The following is a 23,041-nucleotide window of genomic DNA, read 5'->3' as shown; positions in this document are numbered from 1 at the left end:
AAGGTAGCTCTCACCATGTGTAAAATGATTTGGACAGTAAAGCTTCTCAAGTTCAAACGCCTTTATGGGTCTTACTTATACACAATCATATGTATTAGACTGTATAGGAAAACTAAGAACTTAATGAGGGAGCTCTCCTACCTAAAAACATTTACATACAATTAAAAACGCAGTTTCAGCCTCAGAAAATCAATATTCACCCCCCTCATATATTCTAAGATGGCAAGATGGCAACTGTAAAATGAAAAGGAGGAAATGGATACAAAGGGTATTTTAGAGGAAAACTGAGTATGACCTGATGACTGGCTGTGTAAGGAGGATTAGGATGAGAGATGTGTCAATGATAATAGCAACATTCCCAACTTGGATTGCATTCCCTCCAAATGATGGATTTGGAGGATCAACCCTTAAAAGGAGGTCCACTTTAGGAGTTTTTGATTGGTTTCTTGTTTCCTTCCAGTTTCCCAGGTATGACATACACTTCAGCCAAGGTTTTTAATTGAGATGCTGCTTCGTTATCACAGTGAATATCCCAAAGTAGGAACTATTTGTTTTGCTAAATAGAAGCTTCTCTACACTAGACAGATTGCCAGAATATATTTTTTAATTTTTAAAATCTATGCAACTAACCCCAGTGTTAGCATCCTATTTCATCTAGGAGTTATCACTGAGTCAACATCATATTTTTTCTTCTATAAGGCAGTTTTACTGAGGCTTAACATTTGATGTCACTAAATGAAAGTGATACACGACTCATATCAAAATGGAAGAAAACAATCTCCAAACTCCTTTTTTAAATAAAGAGAGCTTAAAACCCTTTAGCAAGATGAGTAAGCTTTTTCGTTTTATTGACTTTTGACAAAGTTATAGATAAAAACGTGGATTGGCTGATGCAGCAGAAATTTTTGCAGTTTAGTACATCCAAGATTATTACACTGCAATTGCTAAAATACACAATCTAACATTCTTTTATGAAATTAAATATGCCCTGCAATTTTCAATGAAATGCCAAAAGATGCATTTCTATATGTAGATCTTTCAGAATAATATTACCTGGCTAAACACCAATGAAGTAGTTTTATTCTCTCATGATTCCTTTTTATGAAGATACCTCTTGTAGAAACAGATACTACCTTTTTCCTACCTAAATCATTCAATATACTATAATTGGATATTTGCATCTACAGTGAAAAATTTGGCTAGGAAAGCTAGAACATGCCAAATAGGTGATTAAATGATTTTTACAAGAGAGGCATTTTATGTCTAGAGTATAATGTTAAATGGAAAAGCAGAACACAAAATGGTATACACAGTGTATTGATTTTAGAACATGGCTTCAAATTCTTTAATATTTTTGCCACCAGGAGGGAAGGTCTAAGTACCCATCTTCTTGAATCTGGATAAGCTTGTAACTGCTTCAGCCAATAGAATGTGGAGGAAGTGATGCCATCTGAGTTCTGAGACTAGGTCAGAAAAGGCCATGCTCCTAAACTGCCACGTCAGAAGTTAGATTAACCTGAGACTGCCACAACGGAGAAGCCGCATGAATGCACTCTGATTGACAGTCCCAGTTGAGTCCAGCCCCTGTCACAGACAGGTGAGTGAAGAAGCATCTTGGATTTGGACTCTCCAGCCCAAGCTGTTCTATTTTTCTGCCATTTGAGGCTCCTTAGCTGAGGACCCAGACAAACTGGAACCTAGAAAAGCTGATCCACCTCTGTCCTTTCTGAATTTCCTAACAAAATGCTTTTGCACAGTAAAATGGCTGTCTTACATATTGCTGGTATGCTACAAACTGACCACATCAGCTTTTAAGAAATGACTGTTAAATTTTCAGGAATTTTGCAAGCAATGTGGAATAGCCATTTTTCTAAAAAAATTACACTTCAACAAATTATACTTTTTTAAAAAAGTTAACGAACGCTAAAACTCATTAAATCTTAATTATTTTACTACTTCAAAGTACAGATTATGCCTTGAACTTACTGTTTTTGGTAATCCCTACCAAATTTATCATATTTCCATATAAATAGTAACATTCTATTTTTATTGTTAAAATTTATTAATATTATTAGAAAAGAACTCCTGATTATTACTCAATCATAATGAGATTTATAATAATTTGCCAATCTATCACCAAAGATTAAATACTTTGTGCTGTGTTAGAATATGGAAGAAGGAATAAAGTGGTAGCAGATAGAGAAAAATATAGTGTTCTTTTTCTGCTTCTTAAGATCTTAGACCAACTGGTACTCTTTTGAATCTGTAATACCTGTTAGTATCCAGTGATTCTTTTAATGAACACATGCAAATGATTTTTTAGTAAAAATTCTTCATTTTGTACATCGGTTACATCCACTTAAAAATCCATACACTTCTTGTAAATGACCCTATAGCTGCGATGAAAAATACTTTACCAAACTAAACCCATGTGAAATTTAATTTCATTTGAGCCTCTTATGAAATTAATTTTAATGCCTAATCATACAGTCTTCATGCTGACAAAATCCATACTGAAGTTAATGAGACAGGTGTCTCCAAGGAATATCTGAAATTTTTATTCTACTCTAACAGCAGAGGTTCAGAGATCTTGGTTTTAATACTTTCTCCTCCAATAACCTTCTTAAAAATTTTTTTTCAACCCTCAAATATGTTCAAACTAAATCTATGTGAAAGATTAGGTGAAGAGTTAAGGTTAGGTTTCCAACATTAGTAATAATTCCTGACAAAACTCATGTATTTTATTTTTTAATAAATAATTACCTTTAATTCAAACATTTCTAAGAACATATTTTGATCTGTTCTCTCATGTCAAAAATGTTGAAGTCACACAACCTAATGTAGGACAAATTATGCTTAAAAAATAACAGAATGGATTTAAGATATTTACTGTAACTTTCTGACAAGTCATTATATAATTGACTTTATTATTTTTTAAATTTATTTGTTTATTTATTTATTATTGGCTGCATTGGGTCTTTGTTGCTGCGTGTTGGCTTTATCTAGTTGTGGCGAGCGGGGGTTACTCTTCTTTGCTGTGCCCAGTCTTCTCATTGCGGTGGCTTCTCTTGTTGCAGAGCATGGGCTCTAGGCATGTGGGCTTCAGTAGTTGTGGCTCGCAGGCTCTAGGGCACAGGCTCTGTAGTTGTGGCACATGGGCTTAGCTGCTCCATGGCATGTAAGATCTTCCCGGTCCAGGGATCAAATTCGTGTCCCCTGCATTGGCAGGCGGATTCTTAACCACTGAGCCACCAGGGAAGTCCCCTATATAATTGACTCTAAATGCTAAGGTCAGAGATTTTATTATCTACTATCTGTGGAATCACTGGGTCTCACCAAAATATTTCAAAGATTACTCAAAAGTTATGATTAAAATTGTATTTTTAAGTGTGTAAATATTTCATAAGTTTTAATTGAAAAAAATACACAGTGTCTTTGCAAACACTGGCTGCAATATTTCATTTCATTTTATATCCAGGCTTTAGAATTATCCTTCTCGTTCTATGTCTGTCTGTGTTTAAACTTGACATAAATATATTGTTCGTCTAAGATGCTTTTTAAAAATAAATAATTGTATATATCAACTATGGTAAAAATGTTTAAGAGATGCTATATTATTAACAACTAAAATTCAAATATATCTGTTCAGTGCTCGTGAAGGTTTAGCAGTTGTGCTGCTATCACACAATGGATACTTAGAGCTTTTAAAATTATTTGAGGGTGCAAAGAGTACTAGAGTTTAACTTTGCATTTTTGAAAGAGTTGTAAATTTGTGACCTTTTAGTTTTTAATATTTTACTTGTAAAATCACACTACAGAAGAAATGACTAATCATAAACTAACAAATGCCATTTGAACTCATATCAAACAAACCTGAATCAAAAACAGGATTAAATTATTAAGCCAAAAACTCTTACAAAATGTCCAAAGGATGGTGCTAGGACTTAACGTGCTTTTATACATGGTTTTGCAAAATAGTTCTATATTCCCTACAAATTAAAGAACTATCTTGAAATAAAACACAGTTAACTAAAATATAATAATTTGTATATCTTCAGCCAAAACTTTTGCCTGATGTGTAGTTGAAATCTTTCTCATAAATAGAACTCCAGATTCAAATGGCTTTACTGATCAATCCTAACCATCATTAGGTAAGAAATATCACTAACTTGATGCAAACTATTCCATAAAATTCAAAGGGAGAGAATACTTCCCACCTCATTTTATCAGTCTTACATTTCCCTAATACAGAAGACAAAGACAGGAAAATTACATGTTTTTAATCTTCAAAAAAATTTTTTTTAATTGAAGTATAGTTGACTTACAATAATAACTTCAGGTGTACAACATAGCAATTTGATATTTTTATAGAATATACTCCATATAAAGTTACTATAGAGACTTCCCTGGTGGCACAGTGGTTAAGAATCCTCCTGCCAATGCAGGGGACATGGGTTCAAGCCCTGGTCTGGGAAGATCCCACATGTTGCGGAGCAACTAAGCCCATGCTCCACAACTACTGAACCTGTGCTCTAGAGCTCGCGAGCCACAACTACTGAGCCCACCTTCCACGACTATTGAAGCCCACACACTTAGAGCCCATTCTCCGCAACAAGAGAAGCCACCGCAATGAGAAACCCGTGCGCCGTAATGAAGAGTAGCCCCCACTCACTGCAACTAGAGAAAGTCTGCACGCAGCAACAAAGACCCAATGCAGCCAAAAACAAATAAATTAATTAATTTTTAAAAAAGAATGAAAAAGTCCTACTTTAAAAAAAGTTATTATAAAATATTAGCTGTATACCCTGTATACAGGACAATATCTCTGATGAATATACAATAGATGCAAAAATCCTCAAAAAAATGTCAGCAAACCGAATTCAACAATACACTAAAAGGATCCTACATCACAATCAAGTGGGATTTATTCCAGGGATGCAAGGATGGTTCAGTATCAATCAACTTAATACACCATATTAACAAAAGGAAGAATAAAAATCGCATGATCATCTCAATAGATGCAGAAAAAGCATTTGACAAAATTCAACATCCATTCATGACACAAACTCTAAATAAAGTTGGTATAGAGGGAACATACCTCAAAATAATAAAGGCTGTTTATGATGAACTTACAGTTAACATCATACTCAATGGTGAAAAGCTAAAAGCTTTTCCTCTAAGACCAGGAACAAGATGAGGATGCCCACTCTTACCACTTCTATTTAACATAGTATTGGAAATCCTAGCCACAGCAATCAGACAAGTAAAAGAAATAAAAGGCACCCAAATTGGGAGGGAAAAAGTAAAACTGTCACTACTTGCAGATGACACAATACTATATATAGAAAAACCTAAGATGCCACCAAAGACTACTAGAACTAATAAATTACTTCAGTAAAGTTTCAGGATACGAGATTAACAATTTATTGACAGGAAATGTATAATATGTCTTTTGTTACCCTAACATTATTGACTGGAGAGGTATCAATACATTTTTAGAGAGTGATACAATTAACATCACCATGTGAAGTTGTTAGAACTTAAAATTGATCAAGGATTCATTATACAACTTATGATTGTCATTATCATTCCCATTTTGCTCTGTTAGGTTTTTGTTTCAACCTTGTTTATATTATAAACTCAAGTTTATTACTGTAAAATTTTCAAAAATGACGCATTGTGAAATTTCGAGTGAAGAAGAATTTTTCGGTGAATTTCATGTAGATAATTTTTCTGATTGTCCCAGCGACATATATACTAGGGTCTCAGAAGATGATAGTTCTTCAGAATATAGTTCTGATTCAGATGATGTGAATATTAGACCAACAAAAAGACAAAAAACCTTAGTGATTGATTCTGATATGGAAAGTGAAAATGAAACTCAGTGCTGGAGAACATGCCTTTGCTTCTACAGAAGAGTAGATTGAAGACAACATTTCACGAAAATTAGAAAACTTTACAGGTGTATCTAGTGTAACTACTGAATGTAATAACCTGCAAAGTGTTAGTGAAATAACAGAATTAATTTTTGGTAATGACTTTTTCAAGTTGGTCGCTTCTCAAACAAATTTGTATCACCAACAGAATAAAAAATCATATAAAAAGTATGATAAGGCTTTAAAATGGACTGATGTAACCAATAGTAACATGAAGAAGTTTCCTGGATTAATAATTTTGATGGGACAAATAAGAAAGTCACAGTGGAAAGAATACTGGTCGACTGATCCCTTACTTGAAACACCTATCTTTCCAAAGATTATTATGAGAAGAAGGTTCGAACAAACAATGACATTTCTTCACTTTAATGATAACTCAGAAACTCTACTTCCTGCAGACAAAATTTCAAGTTAAACCTCTTTTGGATTATTTTCTACCAAAATTTCAATCAATCTATATATCCAAACAAGAGCTATCACTTGAGGAGGCAATGATAAAGTGGAGAAGATGACTCAGATTCAAAACCTCTAATCCTGGAAAACTTACAAAATATGGAATTTTGGTCAGGATGGTTAGTGAAAGTGAAACTGGATATATATGCAACCTTGAGATTTACACGGATGAAGGAAAGAAACTGCAAGAAATAATATTATTGGTCCTACAATCTTATCTCGGTTCATGGCACCATATTTACCAAGACAATTATTACAACAGTGTGTCCACATCTGAAATATTGTTGAAAAACAAAACCAGAGTTTATGGGACTATAAGAGAGAATTGTGGTCTACCAAACCAATTAAAGGAGAAATATAAAAATCTATAGAGGGGAGAAATGACATTCTTACAGAAGGGAGAAGTGATTCTAGAGGCTAGTCCACATGGTGACAACTATTCATGATGCCTCCATAGCATCTACAAGAAGGGAAGACAGGAGGACTGGCCATCAGATAACTAAGCCCACTTGTATATTAGAGTATAATATGTATATGAAAGGAGTTGATCAATCCGATCAATATCTGGCAAACTTCAATATCCTCTAGAAAACTCAAAAATGGTATAAGATAGTGGGTTTTTATTTGAGTACTTGCAGTTACCTCAATGCATTTAAAATTCATTATAGCCTTAATGCACAGAATAAAATGACTTACAAGCAATTTTTGTTAGCAGTAGCTAGAGAATGGGTAACTTACCATTCTGGTGAATGTAGTGGTAGTCCTGCACCTGGCCCTTCTTGTGGCGTTTCTAAAAGAGCTCCCCACAAAGATCCACCTTGTCGACTACCAGGTAAAATAAAAGAACATATGCTAGAGGAAATAATACCCACAGGACTAAAAAAAAAAAAAAAAAAAAAAATTGCCATCAGAAAGTGTAGAGCCTGCTCTTCCAGGGGAAAGCATAGTCAAACACTGTATATTTGTAATAGATGTTCTGTTCCCCTGCACAGAGATGCCTGCTATAATGCCTATCATACTCTAACGAAATATTAGAATGCTTTAGTAAGACATGTACAAAGTTTCAAATAAATACATTAAGTGCAAAAAAAGTTGATATTTACTCAAACACAGGTGTTTCAATATTCACTTATATCGCCACATAGGCGTTAGTTTCTGCAAAAGTCCCCTGGTCAATAATGTGTTAATATACAGAAATCTATTGTTCTATACACTAATAATGAACCAGCAGAGAGAGAAAAGAACAAAACAATCTCATTTACAATCGCACCAAAAATAAAATACCTAGAAATAAACTTAACCAAGGAGGTGAAAGACCTGTAATCAGAAAACTATAAGACACTGAAGAAGGGAACTGAAGACAATACAAATAAATGGAAAGATATCCCATGTTTATGGATTGGAAGAATTAATGTTAAAATGTCCATACTACCCAATGCAACCTGTAGATTTAATACAATCCCTATCAAAATACTCATGACATTTTTCATGGAACTAGAACAAATGATCCTTAATTTGTATGGAATCAGAAAAGACCCAAATAGCCAAAGCTATTTCCCTGAAAAAAAGAACAAAGCTAGAGGTATCACGCTCCCTGACTTCAGACTATACTACTAAGCTATGGTAAGCAAAACAGTATGGTACTGGCACAAAAACTGACACATAATTTAGTGGAAAAGAATAGAGACCGCAGCAATAAACCCATGCACATACGGTCAGCTGATCTACAACCAAGGAGGCAAGACTGTACAATGGGGAAAATACTGTCTCTTCAGTAAGTGGTGTGGGGAAAACTGAACAGCTATATATAAAAGGATGAAAGTAGAACATTTTCTCATATCATATACAAAAATGAACTCAAAATGGATTAAAGACTTAAGTGTAACACCTAAAACCATAAATCTCCTGGAAGAAAGCATAGGCAGCACAGTCTTTAACCTAGGTCTTAGCTATTTTGTATCTGTTTCCTAAGGTAAGGGAAACAAAAGCAAAAATAAATGGAAAACTATAAACATGAATACAAGTATTCAATATAAACATAGACATAAATATTAAGACAAAATTTGTAGTAAATAGAATCCAAAAATACTTTAAAATAATACATTATGACCAAGTAGAATTTATCCCAAGAATATACACTTTAACATTTCTCAATGTCCATGAACAGATAAATGAATAAAGAAAATATGACATATACAGACAATGGAATACCATTCAACCTTTAAAAAGAAGGAAATTTTGCCATGTGGGACAAGGTGGGAGGAACTAGAGGGCATTATGCTAAGTGAAATAAGCCAGATAGAGGAAGGAAATACCATATGATTTCATCTATATGTGGAATCCAAAAGAGTCAAACTATGGAAGCAGAGAATAGAATGGTGATTACAGGGTGCTGGCAGAAGGGGAAAATGGGGGAGGTGACAGTCAAAGGGTATAAATTTTCAGTTATACAAGAGAAATAATTTCTGGAGATCCACTATCCAGCCTAATGTCTACAGTTAACAATACTGTATTGTATACATAAAATTTGCTAAGAGGGCACATGTTAAGTGCTGTTATAACAAAAAAAATACTATTAATTTTAAAAAGTAGGTTGGAGGTGACAGATGTCTCATGGCTTTGGTGGTGATGATGGTTTAATGGTTGTATACTTATCCCCAAACTCATCCAGTTTTATACATTAAATATGCAGAGATTTATACATGTCAATCATACCTCAACAAAGTGGTTTAAAAAAGTAAAGAAAAACTTAAAACAGAAAATTAATCCCTGTCATTCACCATATTAAAAAAAACAAAATTTTAAAATGTGCTATCCATAGATGCAAAATAAAAAATCTGAATAAAATCCAAGTCCAATTTCTGACTTTAAAAAAATCTCTTTGCAAACCAGCCATAAAAGAGAACATTCTCAACTTAATAAATGAATGAAAAACTAGGAAAAGCCTATACCTAATGCCTTACTTAATGAGGAAAAGATGTAATACTTTTCCCTTAAGGTCACAAATAAGGCAAGAAAGTCTACTCTCACCACTTACTAAACTCAGAGCTAAAATATAAATTTCATTATAGAAGGAAATTTCTTAATGCTGTGTCCTCAGTATTTAGAGCAACCCCTGGTATACAGCAGTTACTTAACGTTCTTGAGCGAAAAATACATAAATAAATGTTAGTGTTAGTTAAACAAATATAATAGATAACAGATTGCTGAAAAATATGTAATTTCCAGAGTTGTAAGATTGAATTTGAATTTATTTGAAATAATTGCAATTCAATGTAGAGATATTTTGATTTTCTCCATGTATTGGTTTCAAATAACGTGCAATGGTGAATATGAAAAAAAAATACCTTTTTAAAACATGTGATAAACAAAAGTAGATAGAAGTGTGCTTAAATCATTTATTAACATACTATTAAGTGATAAGCAATGATGCCTGACTGCAACAGCAAGAAAAACTACAGAAAGAGTAGCTCACATAAAAGCTGCTGTCAAAATGTACTCATGCCATCTTTGTTACACTGAAAGCACTAGCTGTCATAAAGACTGCAACGGCTTTCAAAAAAGTTTAACTTAATGCCATATATATCTCAGTATTTAGACTTATGTGTAATCAAATAGGTAATGTATTTGGGAATTTCTATCTATCCATCTATCTATTTAAAATACTGAAGCAATTTGAAAGTCTATGATTAATATTTCAGACAAAACACTGAATCACCTTAATCTTTTGCCAGCAAATCTGAATGTCTATCTCATTAAATATGGTTACAGCAGCATGGCTTAGTGATATGTTTAATTGACTAAATAAGCTCAATTAAATATTGCAGAGATGTGAGTTACCACTCTTACGTAGCAGATACAAATCTCAGCCCGTGAATCCAGATGGGCAAGAAAGGTAAGTGTATTTTTCTATAACTTATATTAATGCTTATAACAAGCTCCCACTAATTTCAGGGGTTCTACCCACTTCCCAAAAGGTTGCATTTAATTATGGGGGAAATTTAATATGAAAGCATGGGTAGGGGGTGTGGACATATTCCATTTTCATATTCCTCTTCCCAGTCATAAAGCTTCTTCCAGAACACTGCTATTCAGGCCATATCTGGGCTACCTTTCCTGTCCACGACAAGTCTACTGCTTCCATAATACTAGAATTTGAGGGGACTTTAAACAGAACACCTACAAGACTTATAGCATATGTGCCAACTGGAGCTCAGGTTCCTGGGTTTGAATCCCAGCCCCACTGCCCACTATGTAATCTTGGATACCCTAATTAGCATGTGTATGTCTGTTTCCTCCTGTTAAGAAATGGGGATGATAATATGGATAGAAATGTTATTATGTTAAAGTGCTTACAACAGTTCCTGACATACAAAAGTCTACAGGCTATCCAGTTAAGTACTATCATTGTTATATTTGCTGCATGAATTTGTAACAAAATGAGGGTAGAGAGGAATCAGGAATGTGGATGCCAAAATATTACCTTTATTATATGGCTTATATGTGGAGACAAATGGATTTCCTAATAGTGAACCCCAGATAATCACAGGTTGTACTGGAACACCATCTCACATATGTCATTACATGACTGTGATGTAGGAAACTGAATCTCCTAGTTTGAAATCCACATGCAACAATAGTATGACTTGTTTGAGAAGGGTTAAAAATGAAATTCTTGAAAACCCTCATATTACAAATATTTAAGAGTAATTTTCACTAAAAAGTCAAAATTTAAACTGGCTGAGGAAGCTGCTCATTGACTCTCTTAAATTTAAAAACTTACCAATTATGAAATCTATTTAGTCAGGAAATTTTTGTTTCAAAGTTGAAATCCTCTTTCAAGAATTCAGATCAGTTGTTTTAAAAATACCGTCTTTACAGGACCAGCTACTATAAAACACGGGGTAAAAGCTCTTAACACTTCCATAAATCCTTCTGCATGGATCAATCATTTTTTATTAAAACTCCTCTAAATAAAGTGTGATAGAAATTGGGAGCAGAGGGCCGGTTCTACAGATTTTAGTGATTAAGAAATGTATTCATTCATTTGTAAATGGAACAAACATATGGTATGGGTCTCATAATGGTATACAACACTGTATTCTGTAAATAATAAAGTAAAAACTTCTTGCCACGTGGACTACTCAGGGATCAAATAAGAACAGCGGCGATGAAAAGAACAAATTTAAACTTTATTTCCTTTGTATCAGATACTAATCAAAGTGCTATATACATTAATTCTTGTAATTTTTGCAACAAGTTACTATTCCAAACTCTATTTTACAGAAGAGTAAATACAGCATAGAACAACTTAAGTCACATACTCAGTAAGTCGTGGAGCTTGGATTTGGTGACAGTCCAGATCCAGACTCTATGCTGCTGAATATGCTAATAAATACTGTATCTTGTATCAATTAAAAGGTTCTTTTGTTGAGTGAAAATTATAGCACTTTCATGATATATTTCTTACTAAAAAACAAAAGCAGACAAACTATCAACAGTTACTTTAAGGCAAGCAATACATGGCTTATAGTTTTTGTATACCCTTTTAAAAATATTTTTGCAGACTTTGTTAACACTCAATAAACCATTTATGTAAACTCAAACACTGGAGATATTATTGCATAATATGGCTGAACTCCTCTTATCCATGTACTTTTCATACTTCAATTTATAAAATATTAATAAACAATTTTGGGGAAATAGGTTTGGAAATAAACAAAGCGAACTCAAATTGTAGCTTTTGTTTCAAACTCTCACAAAATAAATATTTATTCTAGAAAAAGAAGTGGTTCAAAAATCACAATTAGGTATCATTATAGTTCTAGATATTCCACGTGAAAATTATCATTTTTCAAGTCACGGAATTCATCCATCTTTGGTATGTCTATATCACCACATTAGGGTAGGTGTATATCCTATTGCTGCCATAACAAATTACCACAAATACAATGGCTTAAAACAACCCTAATTTATTCTGTTAGAGTTCTGGAGGTCAGAAGTCTAAATTCAAGGTGTCAGCAGAACGGCATTCACTCCTCAGGATTTGGGGGAGAAAATACTTGCTTGCCTTTTCCAGTGTATAGAAACTACCTGAATCCCTTGGCTTGTGTGTCACTTCCTCTGTCTTCAAAGCAAGCAGCATAGCATTTTCCAAACTCTCTTTCCTCTTCCATTGTCACTTTGCCTTTTCTCTGTTTCTGATCCTCTTGCCTCCCTCTTATAAAGACCCTTATGATTACATTGGGCCCACCTGAATAATCCAGGATATTCTCCATCTCAACCCAAAACGTAATTACATCTGCAAAATCCCTGTTACCATTTAAGGTAACATTCACAGGTTCCAAGGATTAGAAGGTGGATATCTTTTGGGGTGGGGTATTATTCAAGTGGGTAAGGAGAAACATTTTCTTATTAAGTATTACATGGGAGACATTTGCAGTGAAACTTGGAAAATTTTTAGTTGCTGACCTTTCTGGACAAATACTTCTTATTATGTTTTAGATCATAGAATCTTCGTTAGAGATGAAGGGCATTAGAGATAAGCATCCCATTTTAAAGACAAAATGTTGAAGCCTTTAGAAATTGAGTCCTTTCAAATATTAAATTGCTATCTTGTGTCTTATATCCAATTCTTGGTCTCCTTACTCTCTTTTCCTCTGGTCTTACTTATTACTCTAAAGGAAAATGTTCATCTCAGATATTTTGACCACTGTATTTGCCTTTCCTGATAATAATAATAATAACAACGATAATAATAAATTTACTCACAAATGGACAAATAATAGGCATACTTTGGAGAAATATAGAATTACTGTTAGAATGAATTATTTTTCAGGTTTCTGGATAAGAAGCTGATCATATCACGGATTTCTGGCAAAGTAACAAATGTACAGGCAGCCTTGAAATGGAAAATAATAAGATCAACTTGCTCACTTTCATCTTTCTATCTTTCTGGCTATATCAGCTCCTGGGAAATTTTTCATTCCTTCCCTAGGCCTTTGAAGTGTGTAATTGCTATGGAAACTGCAAAGATTTTTCTTATCATTGAAAACAAAAACTACAACGTATGATTCATAAGAATTTAAAAATTATTGTGATGATTAAACATGTTTTGCAGAAGTTTCTAAAGGAATTTCTTAAGAAATATCTAAATGATTGTGTAATAATTATCAAGGATTTTGCAAATAATTAGTGTAACATTTTAATAAGCAACCATATCATGAGTAATACAGTTTGAATCTTAGGTTCTGTATTGAAAGATGTGAAATCAATTACATTCTTTTAAGGAAAGCAGGAAGAGCTATTGATTCCTCCACTTTCACATTACTATCAAACATGATTTATGTATACCATATAATTTTACTTTTCAGATAACGTATTTAATGTAGAAAATGTAATTACACTATATTTTTAGAAAAAAAATATTTTTTTAATTCTAATTATATGCATCTTTTCTTGAAACCAGAAACTCTGAATTCAGACATGGATTATGATGAAGACTGACCTATAAAATCAATAACTTTCACATCTTGTAGGGCACTAGTTTTGAGGGAATTTTTATACATAACAGCATGGAACAGTAATAATGAAAATTACTATTATTATAATGTTAGGACTATGGTGTCAGTGATACCAATATTTAAAATGTGTATGTTCTCTTAATTTCTTTAGGTCTAGTGACTTTCCTTGTGATACTGTCAGTTGGATAATGAGTACTGTCCTTTTCAACCTACAGACACAGAAACTAGGTTCAAAAAAAGTATAATTTTTTCTGAGCTCAAGAGGTATGAGGCAATCTAAAGCAGTTGATGAGAAAACATCATTTTTAGCATTCAAAGATGAAACACACAGTCCTTTTCAATCTTAGGCAAATCTTTCGGCCTCAGTTTTCTCATCCATAAACTAGGATTAAAATATTTCCTATCTCACTTGCCAATCTTTAATAGGAGATATAATGATCATAAATATAAAATCACTTCGAAATGTCAATGAAACTGCTACTTTTTCCTGAGATGGACACATGCAAAGCTTTATGATATATCAGAATATGTATTTTGGTTTATAAAGTACATATTAATTATGTGTATATTGTATATTTTTAATTTGTTGAATTATTAAATTTATAAATCATGACTGGGGTAATTACTACTATATTGCAACTATGTGAGATTCCACATCTCCCTACAGGCATCTGTTTTTTATTTACTTGCTGATCAACAAGACATTTGAAAACATAGATTCCTGACTAATGATCTTATTAATAAACTAATCTAAATGCATGCTTCTGGGCATCTCCTAAAGAAAAGACAGTTTTGAGAAATCTAGCAGAAGAGAAAAACAGTTCACTTCTATCTCCCTACCTTTTGCTTGTAATGATTATGTTTTGATTGCTGTAAATAGCAGAGACTTGTACATGAAAGGTACTGCCTACATGAAGGTACTTTACCATTCCAGAGATTTGACATACTATTAAATCACCCCTATAGCAAAATCAGTAAATGCTGTTTTAACCTTAAGCTGTGAAATGGTAATAATTACATACTAGTTTTACGAGAGAAGATAAACATTTTGCAAAATTGTGATTGTATTAATTTTTAGAGGTAGCATGTTTTAATGAGACATATGAGATTTATGGAAAGCAGATGTTAGAAAGCATAACCTCTTAATGAGGGGCATAGCATTTATCAAAATATACTTGCTTGATGTTGTAAGCATTACAAGAATTCAGACAAAATTTTCATTTTGTAGTTTGTTTAACAGTCTTCAAATTTTGACAGACTCCTTCCCCCTGGAAATAATAATGATAATTATCATCACATGAGATTCAGGCAATGTGCTAGGCATTTTGTAAGTATTATCTCTATGACTATATAAAAAACCATGCTGTCAAAAGTGAAGACCTATAAGATGGAAGAGGAGTAAGATGTGGAGATCACCTTCCTCCCCACAAATACAACAGAAATACATCTACATGTGGAAAAACTCCTACAGAACACCACTGACACTGGCAGAAGACCTCAGACTTCCCAAAAGGCAAGAAACTCCCGACGTACCTGGGTAGGGCAAAAGAAAAAAGGAAAAACAGAGACAAAAGAATAGGGACAGGACCTGCACCACTGGGAGGGAGCCTGTGCAGCCCACCACTGCCAGGGTCCCGTGATCCAGGGACAGCTTCCCTGGAACACACGGCGCGCCTCAGGCTGGTGCAACGTCACGCCAGCCTCTGCCACAGCAGACTCGCCCCACATTCTGTACTCCTCCCTCCACCCGGCCTGAGCGAGCCAGAGCCCTCGAACCAGCTGCTCCTTTAACCCTGTCCTGTCTGAGCGAAGAACAGATGCCCTCAGGCGACGTACACGCAGAGGCATTGCCAAATCCAAAGCTGAACCCCAGGGGCTGTGCGAACAAAGAAGAGAAAGGGAAATCTCTCCCAGCAGACTCAGGAGCAGCGGATTAAATCCCCACAATCAACTTGATGTACCCTGCATCTGTGGAACACCTGAATAGACAATGAATCATCCCAAATTGAGGAGGTGGACTTTGGGAGCAACTGTAGACTTGGGGTTTGCTTTCTGCATCCAATTTCTTTTTAGTTTTATGTTTATCTTAGTTCAGTTATTTAGAGTTTATTAACATCAGTAGATTTGTTTACTGATTTGGTTGCTCTCTTCCTTTTTTTTTTTACATATAGATATATATATTTTTTTCCTTTTTCTCTTTTTGTGAGTGTGTATGTGTGAGTGTGTATGTGTACGCTTCTTTGTGTGATTTTGTCTGTATAGGTTTGCTCTTACCATTTGTCCGAGGGTTCTGTCTGTCCGTATATTTACTTATTTATTTTTTTAGTATAGTTTTTAGCACTTGTTATCATTGGCAGATTTGTTTTTTGGTTTCATTGCAATCTTCTTTCTTTCTTTCTTTCTTTTTCTTGATTACTTTTAAATTTTTTTATTTTTAATAATTTTTTATTTTTTATTTTAAGAACTTTATTTTATTTCATTTTTTTTCTTCCTTGCTTTCTTTTTTTCTTCCTTTTCTTCTGAGCCGTGTGGCTGACAGGGTCTTGGTGCTCCAGCCGAGTGTCAGGCCTGTGCCTCTGAGGTGGGTAACCCGAGTTCAGGACACTGGTCCACCAGAGACCTCCCAGCTCCATGTAACATCAAACAGTGAAAGCTCTCCCAGAGATCTCCATCTCAATGCCAACACTCAGCTCCACTCAATGACTAGCAAGCTACACTGCAGGACACCCTATGCCAAACAACTAGCAAGACAGGAACACAATGCCATCCATTAGCAGAGAGGCTGCCTAAAATCATAATAAGTTCACAGACACTCTAAAACACACCACCAGACACGGTCCTGCCCACCAAAAACACAAGATCCAGCCTCATCCACCAGAACACAGGCACCAGTCCCCTCCACCAGGAAGCCTGCATAACCCACTGAACCAACCTTACCCACTACGGACAGACACCAAAAACAACGGGAACTATGAACCTGCAGCCTGAAAAGAGGAGACCCCAAACACAGTAAGTTAAGCAAAATGAGATGACAGAGAAATACACAGCAGATGAAGGAGCAAGGTAAAAACCCACAAGACCAAACAAATACACAGGAAATAGGCAGTCTACCTGAAAAAGAATTCAGAGTAATGATAGTAAAAATGATCCAAAATCTTGGAAATAGAATGGAGAAAATACAAGAAATTTTTAACAAGAAACTAGAAGAACTAAAGAGCAAAGAAACAATGATGAACAACACAATAAATGAAATTAAAAATTCCCTGGAAGGAATCAAAAGCAGAATAACTGAGGCAGAAGAACAGATAAGTAACCAGGAAGATAAAAGAGTGGAAATAACTACTGCAGACCAGAATAAAGAAAAAAGAATGAAAAGAATTAAAGACAGTCTCAAGACACCTCTGGGAAAAAATTAAATGCACCAATATTCAAAATATAATGGTCCCAGAAGACGAAGAGAAAAAGAAAGGGACTGAGAATATATTTGAAGCGATTATAGTTGAAAACGTCCCTAATAAGGGAAAGGAAATAGTCAATCAAGTCCACAAAGCACAGAGAGTCCCATACAGGATAAAACCAAGGAGAAACACGCTGGGACACGTATTAATCAAACTATCAAAAACTAAGTACAAAGAAAAGAAAAAATATTAAAAGCAGCAAGGGAAAAGCAACAAATAACATAAAAGGGAATCCCCATAAGGTTAACAGCTGATCTTTCAGTAGAAACTCTGCAAGCCAGAAGGGAGTGGCAGGACATATTTAAAGTGATGAAGGAGAAAAACCTACAACCAAGATTACTCTACCCAGCAAGGATGTCATTCAGATTCGACAGAGAAATTAAAACCTTTAGAGACAAGCAAAAGATAAGAAAATTCAGCACCACCAAACCAGCTGTACAACAAATGCTAAAGGAACTTCTCTAGGCAGGAAACACAAGAGAAGGAAAAGACTTACAATAACAAACCCAAAACAATTAAGAAAATGGTAATAGAAACATATATATCAATAACTACCTTACATGTAAATGGGTTAAATGCTCCAACCAAAAGACACAGACTGGCTGAATAGATACAAAAGCAAGACCCATATATATGCTGTCTACAAGAGACCCACTTCAGACCTAGGGACACATACAGACTGTAAGGGAGGGGATGGAAAAAGATATTCCATGAAAATGGAAATCAAAAGAAAGCTGGAGGAGCAATTCTCATATCAGACAAATCGACTTTAAAATAAAAACTATTACAAGAGACAAAGAAGGACACTACATAAGGATCAAGGGATCAGTCCAAGAAGAAGATATAACAATTGTAAATATTTATGCATCCCATATAGGAGCACCTCAATACATAAGGGAAATGCTAACAGCCATAAAAGGGAAAATCAACAGTAACACAATCATAGTAGGGGACGTTAACACCCCACTTTCACAAATGGACAGATCATCCAAAATGAAAACAAATAAGGAAACACAGCTTTAAAGATACATTAAACAAGATGGACTTAATTGATATTTATAGGACATTCTATCCAAAAACAACAGAATACACTTTCTTCTCAAGTGCTCATGGAACATTCTCCAGGATAGATCATATCTTGGGTCACAAATCAAGCCTTGGTAAATTTAAGAGAATTGAAATTGTATGAAGTATCTTTTCCAACCACAACGCTATGAGACTACATATAAATTAGAGGAAAAAAATCTGTAAAAAATACAAACACATGGAGGCTAAATAATACACTACTAAATAACCAAGAGATCACTGAATACATCAAAGAGGAAATCAAAAAATACCTAGAAACAAATGACAATGAAAACATGATGACCAAAAACCTATGAAATGCAGCAAAATCAGTTCCAAGAGGGAAGTTTATAGCAATACAATCCTACCTCAAGAAAAAAGAAACATCTCAAATAAACAACCTAACCTTACACCTAAAGCAATTAGAGAAAGAACAAAGAAACCCCAAAGTTAGCAGAAGGAAAGAAATCATAAATGTCAGATCAGAAATGAAAAAGAAATGAAGGAAACGATAGCAAAGATCAATAAAACTAAAAGCGGGTTGTTTGAGAAGATAAACAAAATTAATAAACCATTAGCCAGACTCATCAAGAAAAAAAGGGAGAAGACTCAAATCAGTAGAATTAGAAATGAAAAAGGAGAAGTAACAATTGACACTGCAGAAATACGAAGGATCATGAGAGATTACTACAAGCAACTATATGCCAATAAAACAGACAATCTGGAAGAAATGGACAAGTTCTTAGAAAAGCCCAATCTTTCGAGACTGAACCAGGAAGAAATAGAAAATATAAACAGACCAATCACAAGCACTGAAACTGAGACTGTGACTAAAAATCTTCCAACAAACAAAAGCCCAGGACCAGATGGCCTCACAGGCAAATTCTATCAAGCATTTAGAGAAGAGCTAACACCTATCCTTGTCAAACTCTTCCAAAATATAGCAGAGGGAGGAACACTCCCAAACTCATTCTACGAGGCCACCATCACCCTGATACCAAAACCAGACAGAGATGTCACAAAGAAAGAAAAATACAGGCCAATATCACTGATGAAGGTAGATGCAAAAACCCTCAACAAAATACTAGCGAACAGTATCCAACAGCACATTAAAAGGATCATACACCATTATCAAGTGGGGTTTATCCCAGGAATGCAAGGATTCTTCAATATACACAAATCAATCAATTTAATTCACCATATTAACAAAATGAAGAAAAATCATATGATCATCTCAATAGATGCAGAAAAAGCTCTTGACAAAGTACAACACCCATTTATGATAAAAACCCTCCAGAAAGTAGGCATAGGGGGAACTTACCTCAACATAATAAAGGCCATATATGACAAACCCACAGCCAACATCATTCTCAATGGTGAAAAACGAAAACAATTTCCTCTAAGATCAGGAACAAGATAAGGTTGCCCACTCTCACCACTATTATTCAAGATAGTTTTGGAAGTTTTAGCCACAGCAATCAGAGAAGAAAAAGAAATAAAAGGAATCCAAATCGGAAAAGAAGAAGTAAAGCTGTCACTGTTTGCAGATGACATGCTACTATACATAGAGAATCCTAAAGATGCTACCAGAAAACTACTAGAGCTAATCAATGAATCTGGTAAAGTAGCAGGATACAAAATTAATGCACAGAAATCCCTTGCATTCCTATACACTACTGATGAAAAATTTGAGTGAGAAATTAAGGAAACACTCCCATTTACCATTGCAACAAAAAGAATAAAATACCTAGGAATAAACCTACCTAAGGAGACAAAAGACCTGTATGCAGAAAACTATAAGACACTGATGAAAGAAATTAAAGATGATACAGACAGATGGAGAGATATACCATGTTCTTGGATTGGAAGAATCAACATTGTGAAATGACTATACTACCCAAAGCAATTTACAAATTCATTGCAATCTGTATCAAACTACCAATGGCCTTTTTCACAGAATTAGAACAAAAAGTTTCACAATTTGTATGGAAACACAAAAGACCCCGAATAGCCAAAGCAATCTTGAGCAAGAAAAACGTAGCTGGAGGAATCAAGCTCCCAGTCTTCAGACTATACTACAAAGTTACACTAATGAACACATTATGGTACTGGCACAAAAACAGAAATACAGAGCGATGGAACAGGATAGAAAGCCCAGAGATAAACCCACGCATGTACAGTCACCTTATTTTTGATAAACGTGGCAAGAATATACAATGGAGGAAAGACAGCCTCTCTAATAAATGGTGCTGGGAAAACTGGACAGCTACATGTAAAAGAATGAAATTAGAACAGTCCTTAACACCATACACAAAAAGAGACTCAAAATGGATTAAAGACCTAAATGTAAGGCCAGACACTATAAAACTCTTAGAGGAAAACACAGGCAGGACACTATGACATAAATCACAGCAAGATCCTTTTTCTTTTTGACCCACCTCCTAGAGAAATGGAAATAAAAATAATCAAATGGGACCTAATGAAACTTAAAAGCTTTTGCACAGCAAAGGAAACCATAATCAAGATGAAAAGACAACCCTCAGAATGGGAGAAATTATTTGCAAATGAAGCAACTGACAAGGGATTAATCTCCAAAATATACAAGCAGCTCATGCAGCTCAATATCAAAAAAACAAAAACCCAATCCAAAAATGGGCAGAAGACCTAAATAGACATTTCTCCAAAGAAGATATACAAATTGCCAACAAACATGTGAAAGGATGCTGAACATGACTAATCATTAGAGAAATGCAAATCAAAACCACAATGAGGTATCACCTCACACTGGTCAGAATGGCCGTCTTCAAAAAATCTACAAACAATAAATGCTGGAGAGTGTCTTGAGAAAAGGGAACCCTCTTGCACTGTTGGTGGGAATGTGAATTGGTACAGCCACTATGGAGAACAGTATGGAGGTTCCTTAAAAAACTAAAAATAGAACTACCATATGACCCAGCAATCCCACTACTGGACATATACCCTGAGAAAACCATAATTCAAAGAGTCATGTACCACAATGCTCATTGCAGCTCTATTTACAATAGCCAGGACATGGAAGCAACCTAAGTGTCCATCGACAGATGAATGGATAAAGAAGATGTGGCACATATATACAATGGAATATTACTCAGCCATAAAAAGAAACGAAATTGAGTTATTTGTGATGGTGTGGATGGACCTAGAGTCTTTCATACAGAGTGAAGTAAGTCAGAAAGAGAAAAACAAATACCATATGCTAACACATATGTATGGAATCTAAGAAAAAGGAAAAAAATGGTTATGAATAACGTAGCGACAGAACAGGAATAAAGACGCAGATGTAGAGAACGGACTTGAGGATACGGGGAGGGGGAAGGGTAAGCTATGACAAAGTGACAGAGTGGCATGGACATATATACACTACCAAATGCAAAATAGATAGTTAGTGGAAAGCAACCACATAGCACAGGGAGATGAGCTCAGTGCTCTGTGACCACTTAGAGGGGTGGGATAGGGAGGGTGGGAGGGAGACACAAGAGCGAGGAGATATGGGGATATATGTATATGTATAGCTGATTCACTTTGTTATAAAGCAGAAACTAACACACCATTGTAAAGCAATTATACTCCAGTAAAGATTAAAAAAAAAAAAAAACTATGCTGTTTCCAGAAATACACTACAGAATAATGACGATGATGATGACTGACAGTACACTTAATACCTTATATTAATATGTATTTCTTAAAGCTGCTCAAAAGCCAGTCCCTACCAAGAACTCACTTTAATATAAAACCAATATTTTATTGCCATGAATTAGCCATTTTGTTTAATATAATGGTGAGGAATCAAGGTCTAAAGAAGTCAAGTCATTTTTTCCAAGATCAAAAAACTTGTTAGTGTCATGGCTATGACTAGACTCATCCTTCTTGTATTTATCATCTACCAATTTCTTACCCTCTATGTTAGTTACCTAATGCTGTATAAGAAATTATCACAAACTGCATAGCTTAAAACAACGCACAGTTTTGTTTCCCTGTTTCTTTGGATCATTATTCCAGGCACAGCTTAACTGGGTCTTCAGGACTTCACACATGCCTGTAATCAAGATGTCAGCTGTCCCATCTCGAGTCAGGCCTAGGGAAGAGTCTGCCACCAAGCTTATGGGGTTGCTGGCAAATTCCAGTTCCTTACTGACCACAGAACCAAGGGTCTCAGTTTCTTGCTGGTTGTTGGCCAGAGACCACTCTCATTTCCTTGCTGCATTAACTTCTGTATACAGCAGCTCAAAGCAAAGCAGTTTGCTTCAATAAAGCCAGCCCATGAGATGCTAGCAAAACCATGGTATAAACTTCCATAACTTAATCACGGAGGTGACATCCTATCACTTTTGTTGTATTCTCTTGGTTAGAAACAAGTCACAGGTCTTACCAACAGACCTGTGAGGGGAATACACAAGGGTATGAGTGAGGTGGAGGTGACTGGGGGGGGTGACCTTTAGAGTTTGTGTACCACATCCTCCTTACTGAAGTCTTTGGGATAAGGCACAACATCTTCACCTCAGCTACTGCCATCATCCTGGGTTTTCATCGCTCCCATAAATCAAGCATCCAAGGACCTATCCTTCCA

Source organism: Eubalaena glacialis, chromosome 10, assembly GCF_028564815.1.
Source record: "Eubalaena glacialis isolate mEubGla1 chromosome 10, mEubGla1.1.hap2.+ XY, whole genome shotgun sequence".
Lineage (NCBI taxonomy): Eukaryota > Metazoa > Chordata > Mammalia > Artiodactyla > Balaenidae > Eubalaena > Eubalaena glacialis.
The sequence above is the reverse complement of the archived record's forward strand: the minus strand, read 5'-3'. Positions refer to the sequence as shown.